The sequence below is a fragment of the Orcinus orca genome, chromosome 2, assembly GCF_937001465.1.
Source record: "Orcinus orca chromosome 2, mOrcOrc1.1, whole genome shotgun sequence".
Taxonomy (NCBI): Eukaryota; Metazoa; Chordata; class Mammalia; order Artiodactyla; family Delphinidae; genus Orcinus; species Orcinus orca.
This window is the reverse complement of record NC_064560.1, coordinates 182,277,431-182,291,243: the sequence shown is the minus strand read 5'-3', so window position 1 is coordinate 182,291,243 and position 13,813 is coordinate 182,277,431. Positions and strand designations below refer to the sequence as shown.

Below are 13,813 nucleotides of genomic sequence, written 5' to 3'. Positions count from 1 at the left end.
ACACTTATCCTTCTCAAATTATTCCAAAAAATAAAAGAGGAAGTAATGCTTCCAAACTCATTCTACAAGGCCAGCATCACTCTGATAGCAAAAATAAAGACACTGCCAAAAAAATAGAAAAAAAGAATATAGGCCAATATCACTGATAAATATATATATATATATAATCAGCAAAATATTAGCAAATCAAATTTAACAATACATTGAAGAGATCATACACGATGGTCAAGTGGGATTTATTTCAGGGATGGAAATATAGTTCAATATCTGTGAAAAAATCAACTTGATATTCCACATTAACAAATTGAAGAAGAAAAATAAGATCATCTCAATAGAGGCGGAAAAAGCTTTTGACAAAATTCAACATCCATATATGATTAAAAACTCTTAGTGGTATAGAGGGAACATACTTCAAGATAATAAAAACCATATATGAAAAACCTACAGCACCATCATGCTCCATGGTGAAAAGCTAAAAACATTTTCTCTAACATCAAGAGCAAGACAAGGATGCCCACTCTCATCACGTTTATTCAACATAGTATTGGAAGTCCTAGACATAGTAGACAAGAAAAATAAATAAAAATAAAAAAAAATAAAAAAAATAAATAAAAGACATAGTAGACAAGAAAAATAAATAAAAAAATAAATAAAAAAAAATAAACAAAAAAATTCAACATAGTATTGGAAGTCCTAGACATAGTAGACAAGAAAAATAAATAAATAAAAAATAAATTAAAAAAAGAAAAATAAATAAATAAATAAAAATAAATAAAAGAAAAAATAAATAAAAAAAATAAATAAAAGACAAAAAAATAAATAAAATAAATAAAAGAAAAAGAAATAAAAAATAAATAAAAAATAAAAAATAAAAAATAAATAAAAAAATAAATAAATAAAAATAAATAAAATATGTCTTTTATTTATTTTTCTTGTCTACTATAAAAGACATAGTAGACAAGAAAAATAAATAAAAGTCCTAGACATAGTAGACAAGAAAAATAAATAAAAGACATAGTAGACAAGAAAAAAAAATAAAAATAAAAAAAGAAAGAAGTAAAACCATCATTGTTTGTAGATGACATGATTCTATATAAAGAAAATCCTGAAGATGCCACCAAACTTTATTAGAACTCATCAATGAATTTAGGAAAGTTCAGGATACAAATTAATATACAATATTAATTTTCAATTAATATTAATAGACAGAAGTCTGTAGCATTTATATACACTATCAACAAACTATAAAAAAGAGAAATTAAGAAAATGATCTCATTTACAATTGCATTAAGAAGAATTAAGAATCTAAAATAAATCTAACCAAGGAAGTAAGGGACCTGGACTAAGAAGATTGTAACATATTGATGAAAGAAATTGAAGACAACTCAAGGAAATAGAAAGATATATCCTGCTCATGAATTGGAAGAATTAATATTGTTAAAATGACCATACTACCCAAAGCAATTGACAGATTCAATGCAGTCTCTATCAAAATGCCAATGGCGTTTTTCACAGAACTAGAGCAAATAATTCAAAAATTTGTATAGAAACACAAAAGACCTCAAGAACCAAAGCAATTTTGAGAAACAAGAACAAAGCTGGAGGTTCATGCTCCCTGATCTCAAACTATACTACAAAGCTGCAGTAACAAAACATTATGGTACTAGCACAAAAACAATCATATACATCAATGGAACATAGTAGAGAGCCCAGAAATAAATCCACACATACATGATCAATTAATCTACAAAAAGGCAAGTATATGCAATGGGAAAAAGATAGCCTCTTCAATAAAAGGCACTAGGAAAACTGGACAACAACAAGCAAAAGAATCAAACTGGACTATTTTTTCACACCATATAAAAATAAACTCAAAATGGATTAAAGACTTAACTGTATAATCTGAAACCATAAAACTCTTAGAAGAAAACATAGGCAGTATTGGTGTGCTCTTGGACAATGTTCCTAGCAATATACTTTTTGTTCTGTCTCCTTAGTCAAGGGCTAAATAAATAAATAAACAAATGGAACTTCATCAAAATAAAAACATTTGGCACAGTGAAAGAAACCACCAATAAAATGAAAAGGCAACCTATTGAATGGGAGAAGATATGTGCAAATGATATATCTCATAAGAGGTTAATAACCAAAATATATAATGAACTCACACAACTCAGTATCAGGAAAACACTACCTGATTAAAAAATATGCAGAGAACATGAATAGACATTTTCTTAAGGAATACATACAGATGGCCAACAGGCATGTGAAAAGATGCTTAACATCACTAATCATCAGGGAGATGCAAGTTAAAACCATAATGAAATATCACTTTACACCTGTCAGAATGGCGATTATCAAAATGATAAGAAATAAAAAGTGTTGGGGAGGATGTGAAGAAAAGAGAACCCTTGTGAACTGTAGGTGGGAATGTAAATTGGTACAGCAACTAGGGAAAATAATAAGGATGTTCCTCAAAAAGTTAAAAATATAACTACCATATGACTCAGGAATTCCACTTCTGGGTATTTACCAGAAGAAAACAAAAACACTAATTTGAAAAGATATATGCAACCCCATGTTTCTAGAAGCATTCTTTAAAGTAGTCAATTTGGAAGCAACCCAAATGTGTCTATCAGTAGATGAATGGATAAAAAATGTGATATATATATATATATATATATATATATATGGAATATTATTCAGCCATAAAAAATGAAATCTTGCTATTTGTGAAAACATGGATGGATCTAGAGGGTATTATGTTAAGTGAAGTATGTCGGACAGAGAAAGGCAGATATTGTATCATCTCACTTATATGGAGAGTCTAAAAAACAAAACAAAAGAAAAAAACAAAGCCAGACTCATAGATACAGTGAACAAATGGGCAGTTGTGAAAAAGAGGTGTGGAGTGGGACTGAAACAGGTGAAGGGGACTAGTTTGTACAAAACTCCAGTTATAAAGTAAATGAGTCACAGGGATGTAATATACAGTATAAGGAATTTTATCAATAACATTTTAGTAACTTTGTATGGGGACGAATGGTTACTGGACTTATTGTGGTGATAATTTTGTAATGTATGTGGTGATCATTTCACTATGCAGTACACCTGAAACTAACATAATATTGTACATCAATTATATTTCAATTAAAAAATGAAAGGATGTTATGCTTTTGGTCACTCAATTCCAATTCATCATTGCCTGGGGGCTGTTCTCTGGTGCACTAATTCCCTGGCACTTCTGCCTACCACATGGTGCACATGTGACGAGAGAGCCCTCAAAAACAAAACAAAATCACAGAGGCTTGCCCTAAGATACAATCTGCACAGACTGGAGTTGAGCTTGGACTGGATATGGGTGGGGCACTAACAGCATCTCATATAGTGTTTTATGCTGTGCATGAAAGTCCATACTATTCTTTCCAACAAGAATATTCTGCTTATTTCTTATTTAATTATTAAATTTCAACTTATCCACCATAACTCATCTCAAGAGCCACCTCTTCTAGAAGTCTTCATGATATAAGATCTGATGGAGTTGTCCTATCCTTCACGACAAGATGTAATGTGGGTGTCATGACACCCCATGCTTTCTTCTATAACACCATTTAAATGACTGGATTTTAATGATCAATTAACTTTCCTCCTAAGAAATTTGACTTTATTTTTTTTGAATGACCAATATATATATATATATATATATATATATATATATATATGCTTTTTTCTTATTATCTATTTTATACATATTAGTGTATAATGTTAATCCCAATCTCTCAATTAACGCCCCCCCCCACCGCTTTCCCCCCTTGGTGTCCATACATTTTTCTCTACATCTATGCCTCTATTTCTGCCTTGCAAACTGGTTCATCTGTACCATTTTTCTAGATTCCACATATATGCGTTAATATATGATATTTCCAAACTTGAGTTTAAACTCCTTAAAGGCAGAAATTATATACCTGGAGTCTTGCATGGTATTTAGCACATAGCTCTTTCTCAACAACTATTGGTTAAAGAGATGTTTATTTCTAACTGCCAAATCTTTAAAACCTTTGAGCACAATCAAGGCTGATTAAAATGATATTCACTGAATGCCAATTAGAAATACACATCTGAGGTAAGAATGTTTACCTTTGTTCACAAATGAACATATTTGTACTGCAATAAAATGTTGTCTCTTTTGTGATCATTTATAACAATCATAAAAATGACTCTTTTAATGGAAAAAAAAAGGTAACTTTCTAAGCAATATAACAGGGATAATTGTGTTTTTTTTCTCCTATGTCATTCTCTATTCCAAGAGTATACTTCCCTTTGTGTCACTTTATTCTATGTTATGCCATTAATATTGCCTGCAAGGACTGAGATTAGCTCATGGTAAGTAATTTAAAGTTATTCAAGCAGTCTTCCTTTTTGTGCACAAGAGTGAAAAGCAGCATGGAAGCTCCAACCCAGCCATCATAGATTCTGAGTATAGGAGCTCGTTACATTCCATCAATGCAAATAATGTATCAAAACATGCAGTTCCTAGAACGCTGGCATTTACTATTTTTCCACACATATCACTATAAATTAAAATAACATAATATTTTATAAGAAAAAAGGAAGCTATGGGTGATACACAGTCCCTACCTGTTTAACAATAAATGTGTTCAGAGAATCTCCTAACCATCATAAGGAGTGAAAACAATAAACTATAGATGATAAACAGATAGATAGATATTAACTTACAGTGTTGAAATTCTGTACTATCATTGCCTTCTTCATTAAATGTATTAATGCTAGAGTAACATTTTTATAGCTCTTGAAGGGCTCTTAAATATACATGTCAGATTAATAAAAAGAACAATCTCAGTAACTGTGACCATCAATAGATACCTTTAAGTCAAGTTTTATTTTCATGGTTTCTTTTCAATACACGATCAAAATTCTCCTTCCTTGGGAAGAGCCATGGGAATGGAATTTTTAAAGTATTGAGAAGGGATTGCAAAATTTTGATGAGAAATGGACTTAGATATTTTCTTCTTGGGGGTCTTACTTTATCCATGATCAGGATTATTTATTCCCCATAATGTTTTTCCTCTCTATATATTTAAAAATATCTAACAAAGCTTATATCTAATACTATACATTGACATTTGTTGTTAAATACACTGCTGCAAAGTCCTTTAAAATTAGTGAATAAATGAAGTAGAGCATTAATTAGATATTCAATTTATACATCCTTTTTCAAAATAGGAAAAGATATTTTTCTGAAAATTTTAGCACCCATTTCTGACCTCCTATACTCTCCAAAACACAGACTTCCAAAATTAACTATGAATTCTACTAAAATTCAAGTGTTACTCAACAGGCATATGTTAAATTCTGTCCAGTAGTTTTTGCCCAGTGAGAGATTAGTAGATTTACTTATAATGATCAATTTTCTAATACATAAAAATGCTTTATGTAAATTCACTCAAGTTTGGGTAGACTGTCTACAAAAATGGCCACCAAAATTCTCTCCATCTTTGTGTTTTTATACCTTGTCTTTAATCAGCAGTTGGAAACTATTTCTGTGTCAATTGAACCAGGGTTGCCTTTCTTTATTTTGACCATCAGAATATGGCAGAAGTGATGAAGTGTGAGTTCTAGAGACTAGATCTTAAGAGAGCTGGTAGCTTCCCTTTTGCTCTCTGGAACCCAAAGAGCATCCTGTAAGTAAACTTGTCTACATCTCTGCAGGAAGAAAAACCACATGGAAGAAAATTGAGATACCTCAGCCAATAGCCAGTGTCAATGCCAGGCATGTAAATAAAGCTATTTTGAGATTGTTAGGACCAGCTGCTCCCATCTGCAAGTGAGCAAAAGAGAGACCAATAAAAGAATTGCCCTGCTGAGACCAGTAACCATTAGCCTCATGAAAAATCATAAATTGATTTTACTTTAAGCCACTTTAATTTGTGATAACTTGTTTAAGACAACACATAACCAATATAAAGATGAAGGGGAAACACAATGTATAATCTAAAATTCACTCATTTTACTTGATAAGAAGCATCACAGATTTTAGAAGATCTTTTTTTTTTGTCACTTGTTTTTCTATTTACATCCTTTCCATGATTAAGTTTAAACTTTTTTTTTTTTGGCAAATTAAAGCTAGCTCTGAAACTAAACCGAAAGATCAATGTATATCAAAGGATTTTGAAAATGTACAGCAACGTATGATACAAAAATTAAAGTACATTAATAAAGCCTATAGAAAATTTTCTTCCCTGTGTTTCTTGAACAAAACCCTGTTTAGCACTGACCTTAGGGCTAAACATCGGATTGAATGCCTCCTGATCATGAAGGTACTCCTGGAATCATATTTCTATTTGAGAAATTTTTATTAGAGGAGAATTGCCATATTATTAAAACTTCACTGAGAGTTAGTACAACATTGAAGTGTTACCCCTATCAAATATCAAAATTAAGTAAATTTTACAGTAAAATTTTGTCCCTACTCAATTCATCCCACCCCCCCTTCCCCCTTGGTATCCATACGTTTGTTCTCTACATCTGTGTCTCTATTTCTGCTTTGTAAATAAGATTGTCTATACCAATTTTTTCAGTTTCCACTTATATACATTAATATACAATATTTGTTTTTCTCTTTCTGACTTACTTCGTTCTGTTGGGAGATTGGGATTGACATATACACACTATCGATACTACGTATAAAATAGATAACTAATGAGAACCTACTGTATAACACAGGAAACTCTACTCAATGTTCTGTGGTGACCTAAATAGGAAGGAAATCCAAAAAAGAGGAGATATATGTATATGTATAGTGGTCTCACTTTGCTGTAAAGTAGAAACTAACACAACATTGTAAAGCAACTGTACTCCAATAAAAATTTTAAAAAAATAAAATTTTGCCCCTACCGATCTGTCACAGTAATTAGTGACTTGTGCTATTACATTAGTCAACATGAACAGTTTGACTAAAAGTGGTTTCATTCTATAGTATTTTTCAGTATATTCATAATGAATAGAGACTTCCATTGATTTATAATTTAAATTGTAAACAAAAAAATTTAGACTTGTTTTGATTGTTGGACACACGCCACCTGTCCTTCTCAAATCAGGAAGCTCATTAGAGCCTACTACAGCAGAATAATTTGTACAAAGTATTCTGATATGCTGTCAGGGTTGTAATCCATTGCCTTTATAAAGGACATCCCTTCACTGCAAAAATCATTCCTGATGAATCCTGAGTAAAACCATGAAATCTTCCCTTTATGCCTTGGCAGCCACATGCTCCTTCTAGGCTTTCACCCTGATATTTTCATGTGATGCCTCCTTCCTCCTCTGGAGTATCTCAGTGTGCTCCCTGGACCAAATGTGTCAGATCATCTGGAGTGATTGTAAAATTTAAATTCTCAAGCCACTTCCACGACCTACTAAATCCAAATGATTAGAAAGAGCCTAGGGATTTGTATTTTAAACCAACACAGCTGTTTGTCATTTTCTTTTTCTTCAGTGAAATCATGGGCAATAGCTACCGTCTGAGCCATGCATTTTATCAGATAAAATTTGTGCATTACAGTTAAACTAAAGGATGAATGCCTAATAGGAAAAACTTCCAAAATATTATTCATCTTTTAATGTTACCCTACAGTGACTCTCCCTTCCAATGCTGGATTTTCACACTCAAAATGAGAGAAATTTGAAGCTGGTTGCTGATTTTAGGTTTCCCTTCTATTTTCATATTATAGTATGCAAATCGCTCCTAGAGAATCTACCTACCATGTCAGTAAGGAAGGAGTTATCCACCAATGATTCCTAACTGCAGGGGACAACAATTTGTATTAGAGATAACACTTCTGGTGTACAAAACTGCACTTAATGTACTCTGAAATATGACATGTTGTAGATCCACCCCCTATGTGGACTAGTGCCTATTGCAGAAACAAGGATGCAGCTGGTTTCATTAAGCTGACAGCACCAAGATATGTGCAAATATATGATGTGATGATTTTTTTTTATATACTTCATCAGCCAAAGATGAAGATAAATTGTATTGAACCAGCAGCTTTCCAGCTGAAGAGTGTTTAAATTGTTAGTGTGAAGCTGAAACAATAATGCCAGGATAAGAGCCAGGTTTTATTATTGGTGATAGAGCTTAGGTGGATAAATTCTAACCATTTCATTTAAACTTTCCAACTTTATATTATGTATGAGATACAATGAAATGGAAAAAATATAGCAATAGGGGAATGTGAAAATAAAAGCAACTTCATAAAATCAAGGCATTACAAAGGTCAGCTTCTCTAGGAGAAGGTAAATATTTCTGTATTTTAAATTCAATCATGGAGTTTGAAATATATTTCGTATATCATCTTGTCCTATGCTCAATCTATAGAAGGGAGTAGATCAATTGGAAAAACTGATTTGTTTTCTGACTTCATCATTACTTTTCTATGAGATCTTGGGCAAATCATGCATCCCTCTAGACTGCAGTTTCCTTTTATGTAAATTTAGATCATTAAGTAAGATGAGTTGAAAGCCTTAATTTTGGAGAATTTTATTGATAATCCATGGAGATTTAGTGTATATAAACAAGTTATTTTAAAAATAAATAAATTCTATCCTTACAACATTTAAGATAGAACAACATTTTGTGCCAGATCAATAAATTATGAATTTTATTGAGAATTTTTAATTTGCCAATCACTATGTTAAGCTATTAATATAAATTTTCTATTTCTAACATTCACTGCAACATTAAGTCATAGTATTGTTATTTTCCCCTTTTAACATAGTGAAATTGAGGCTTAGAGAGTGTAACCTGCCCAAGATCTCACAGTCGGTAATAGTTACAGCTTGATACCCCAAGGATTGTGACTATGGATTTTGTGGTCTTAAAGATGGTTCCGTTATAAATAAGTTAGCACCTTATTATATGCGTAGTGTGTTCTTGTGTCAGAATAATAAAGCCTGTTATTTGTGTCAGAATATTAAGCCTGTTATTTTTTAATTAAAATCTGTTAATTCTCTAGCAAATGCTTGTTGGAATAGATTCCAAATCCCAACAATTTTTCCTTCTTTTTCACCTGTACTTATTCAAAGGACAGTGTCTGTCAAGCATGTCTTGAAAAATAAAGTAATGTAGGTGGATTAACTCTACCAGATACGTGAACATTCTGTAAAGCCTCTAAAATTAAAATAGTATAGAACCATATGAATAGACAGACCAACTGCATGGAACAAAAAACTCAGAAAGAGGTCCAAGAACATTTGAAAATTTTATATAGGATAAGATTAGCATTTCAAATACTGCAAAATAGAGTAACTTTTCAATAAATGTTATTGGAAAAACTGTATAGTCATTTGGGCAAAGAAAAAATTGGATCCATAACACACATTATACAGCAGAATAACCCCCAACAATTTCGGAGATCTAAATGTAAAAATAAAATCATACAAGCAGGAGAAATAAGCATGAGAAAAATTTATTTGTTACCTGAGATTGGAGTCAGCTTTTCTAAATTTGTCTGAAAAATCCAGAAAAAAGTAAAAGATTGATAACCTGTCCCATTAAAGAAAAAAGAAAAATTGCATGACAGGAACACCAGAGTCAAAATTAAAAGACCATGACAAACTGGAAGAAAAAGTCTGTAACTTTTTATTTTTATCTCAAACAAGGAACTCATAAAATCAAGAAGAAAAAAACTAAAAGCCACTTAGAAATATTTTTTCACAATAATACAAAGGTTACAAAGATTTAAAAATGTTAAAAGCACCTGTGAGCATCTGAGAAGATATTCAGATCCAAATTTAATCTTTACAGAGATATAATTGTTTATATTTCAGACTGGCAAGCTCCAAAATATTGTCAACACCCTCTCTTTAGAGAGATGATAAAAAATCTGACATTTTCAAAATTGCTCAAGGGAATGCAAAATGAAGTGAATCTTATGGAAATTATCTGGAAATATTTAATAAACATCCATAACATTTTATTATTTTATCCAGGAACCCCATTTCTAAAATTTTGTCATGAACATTTATGCCAAGAGAAAACTTATATAGAAAGTTATTTGTAAAAGAATATACTAAAATCAACACAAACATCCTTCCATAAGAGGTTAATTGAATATACTCCAGTATATTTACAAAATTATATACTAACAAATCATTTATAAAGAACAAATGAAGAGCATCTATAATTTTTTTTTAATTTGTGCTTAACCATTTTTTTCTCACTATCCAACAAAATGTATTTTTGAATCGTTATACAAGTAAAAAGAAGTAAATCTTACAATTCTCTAAATTTATACCTTTCTTTTATTTCTTGATGTATTCCCTTTATATTTGACAACATCCAGGAGAAAAAAATGGGTGAAATGACAGAAAAAGCTACTCCCTAGATATTTATAGGTGATGTTGAAAAACCAATTATATACAATAAATCTTAAGAGAAAATAAAATTACAATAGCTATTGACACATACATGTAGAAAAATTGCAAGCAAATTTCTAAAATAGTGATTGGTGGCTCTTCCTATTAACTGAATCAGTTCCACCAATGTCCAGAAATTTAGAATATTTCCAAAAACTCTCCACTATCTCTATCAAGGCTTTTTAAATTTTGTATTTATGTAAATCAGTATGAGATTAAATACACCATAATTATTTAGTTTATGTCATAGATATAATTAAAATAAAGCCAAAAATAAGGTTATATTGCAAATATTTAAAAACTATGGGAAGAAATAAAAAACAATTCTAGTTGATAAAAAGTAGTTTTTGCTTGTTTTAAAGGTCACTGAAAGAGGATAAAGTCTAGAGTTAATAAAATATTATAGAGTGATATCAGTAAAATCATTAAGTAAAGAACTCCAAATTCCATTCCTGGATAAAGGCAATCTACAGACTCAATGCAATCCCTATCAAATTACCAATGGCATTTTTCACAGAACTAAAACAAAAATTTTAAAATTTGTATGGAAACACAAAAGACCCCAAATAGCTGAAGCAAACCTGAGAAAGAAAACAGTGCTGAAGGAATCAGGCTCCGTGACTTCACACTATACTACGAAGATACAGTCATCAAAACCGTATGGTAGTGCTCACTTTGGCAGCACACATACTAAAATTGGAATGATACAGAGAAGATTAGCATGGCCCTTGCACAAGGATGACACGCAAATTCGTAAAGCATTCCATATTTTGTGCCCTTCCTCACCGTCTGCACACCCTTTGCTCTTCAGCTCCAAAGGAAAAGCTATGGGTCAAAAGCACAACATCTGGCACTCAATGCTGACATTGTGATTTTTCACTATAAAAAAAAAAAAAGGTATGGTACTGGTACAAAAATATAGATCAAAAGTCTTTTGACTTTTGAAATATAGACCAATGCAATAGGATAGAAAGCCCAGAAACAAACCCACACACGTGTGGTCAATTAATCTATGACAAAGGAGGCAAGAATATACAGTGCAGAAAAGCCAGTCTCTTCAATAAGTGGTACTGGGAAAACTGGACAGGTACATGTAAAAGAATGAAGTTAGAACATTCTTTAACACCATATACCAAAATAAACTCAAAATGGGTTAAAGACGTAAATGTAAGATCTAATACTATAAAACTCTTAGAGAAAACAATAAGCAGAACACTCCCTGACATAAATCGCAGCAATATATTTTTGGATCCACCTCCTAGAGTAATGAAAATAAAAACAAAAATAAATAAATGGGACCTAATTAAACTTAAAAGCTTTTGCACAGCAAAGAAGAGCATAAACAAAATGAAAAGACAACTCACAGAATGGGAAAAAAATATTTGCAAATGAAGTGACTGACAAGGGATTGATCTCTAAAATATACAAACAGCTCATGCAGCTCAGTATCAAAAGCACAAACAACCCAATCAAAAAAATGGGCAGATATAAATAGGCATTTTACCAAAAAAGACATACAGATGGCCAAAAAGCACATGAAAAGATGCTCAACATCTCTAATTATTAAAGACATGCAAATCAAAACTGCAATGAGGTACCACCTCACATCATTTGAATGGGCATCATCAAAAATTCTACAAACAATAAATGCTGGAGAGGGTGTGGAAAAAAGGGAACCCTCTTGCACTGTTAGTGGGAATGTAAATTGGTACAACCACTGTGGAGAACAGCATGGAGTTTCCTTAAAAAAGTAAAAATAGAACTACCATACGATCCAGCAATCCCACTACTGGGCATACACCTTGAGAAAACCATAATTCAAAATGTTCATTGCAGCACTGTTTACAATAGCCAGGACACGGAAGCAACCTAAGTATCCATCGACAGGTGAATGAATAAAGAAGATGTGGCACATATATACAATGGAATATTACTCAGCCATAAAAAGAAATGAAATTGAGTTATTTGTAGTGAGGTGGATGGACCTAGAGTTTGTCATACAGAGTGAAGTAAGTCAGACAGAGAAGGACAAATATCACATGATATCACTTATATGTGGAATCTAAACAAAAGTGATACAAATGAACTTATTTACAAAACAGAAACAGACTCACAGACTTGGAAAACAAACTTATGGTTACCAAAGGGGAAAGGTCAGTGGGAGGGGTAAATTAGGACTCTGGGATTAATATATACACACTACTATATACAAAATAGATAATCAACAAAGACCTACTGTATAGCACAGGAAACTCTACTCAATATTCTGTAATAAGCTATATGGGAAAAGAATCTGAAAAAGAATAGCTATATGTACATGTGTAATTGAATCACTTTGCTGTACACCTGAAACTAACACAATATTGTAATTCAACTATACTCCAAAATAGAGTAAAAATTAAATTAAAAAAGCATTAGTCTTTTGGAAGTACAAATCAAATCACAAGATACCACTTCATACCCACTAGGATGGCTGTAATATGTAAATGACAAATAACAATTGTTGTTGAGGATGCAGAGAAACTGGAACCCTCATACATTGTGGGAGATGTAAAATGATACAGCCACTTCAGAAAATAAAGAAATAGTATCAAATAACCCAGCAATTCTATTTCTAGATATCCATAAATATCAAGGAGAATCAAAAACATACATTCAAGCAAAATTTGTACAGGAATGTTCATAGGAACATTATTCATGGCAGCCTACAAACAGAAACAACCTCAAATGGCCATCAACTTATGAATAGACAAATAAAATGTAATAAATCCATACAATATTTTATTTAATATTTAGCCATAAAAAGTGCTGATTTAGCCAAAAAGTATTTAGCAAAAAATGAAGTGCTGATACATGCTATGATGTATCTTGAAAACATTATGCTAAGTGAAAGAAGTCATGTATAAAAGGTCACATAATGTATGATTCTCTTCATATGAAATATCCAGAATAGACAATACCATAGAAATAGAAAGTAGATTAGGGAGGGGTGAATTGGGAGGTACCAGGTTTCTATTTACAAATATTTATAAAAATATTCAGTGATGCAAATACTCTGGAATTAGACACTAATGATGGCTGTACAACATTGTGAATATTAAAAAAACACTGAATTTACACCTTAAATGATTTAAACTGTGAATTTTACGTTATATAGATTTTGCATCGATTAAAAATGGTATTATTTTATAGGAAACATAGTTAAATTTAAAATATAAATATGTGTAAATGGTATATTTCATTATTTTATTAATTTATTAAAATTTAAACCATGGAACAGAATGAACAAAATATGTTTAAGGTTCAATATTACCCTTTATACAGAAAATATATATATTAAATAATTATGGACAATGCTTTGTATATGTTGATTTACTAT

General features: G+C 31.3%; 1 non-coding gene across 1 annotated transcript; it reads left to right on the top strand.

The window, feature by feature from the left end:
* Positions 1 to 11,100: 11,100 nt before the first annotated feature.
* LOC117200299 (U6 spliceosomal RNA) lies at positions 11,101 to 11,207 on the top strand. Its single transcript, XR_004481775.1, has one exon. It is a non-coding gene; the product is annotated as a U6 spliceosomal RNA (small nuclear RNA).
* The last annotated feature ends 2,606 nt before the right edge of the window (positions 11,208 to 13,813 follow it).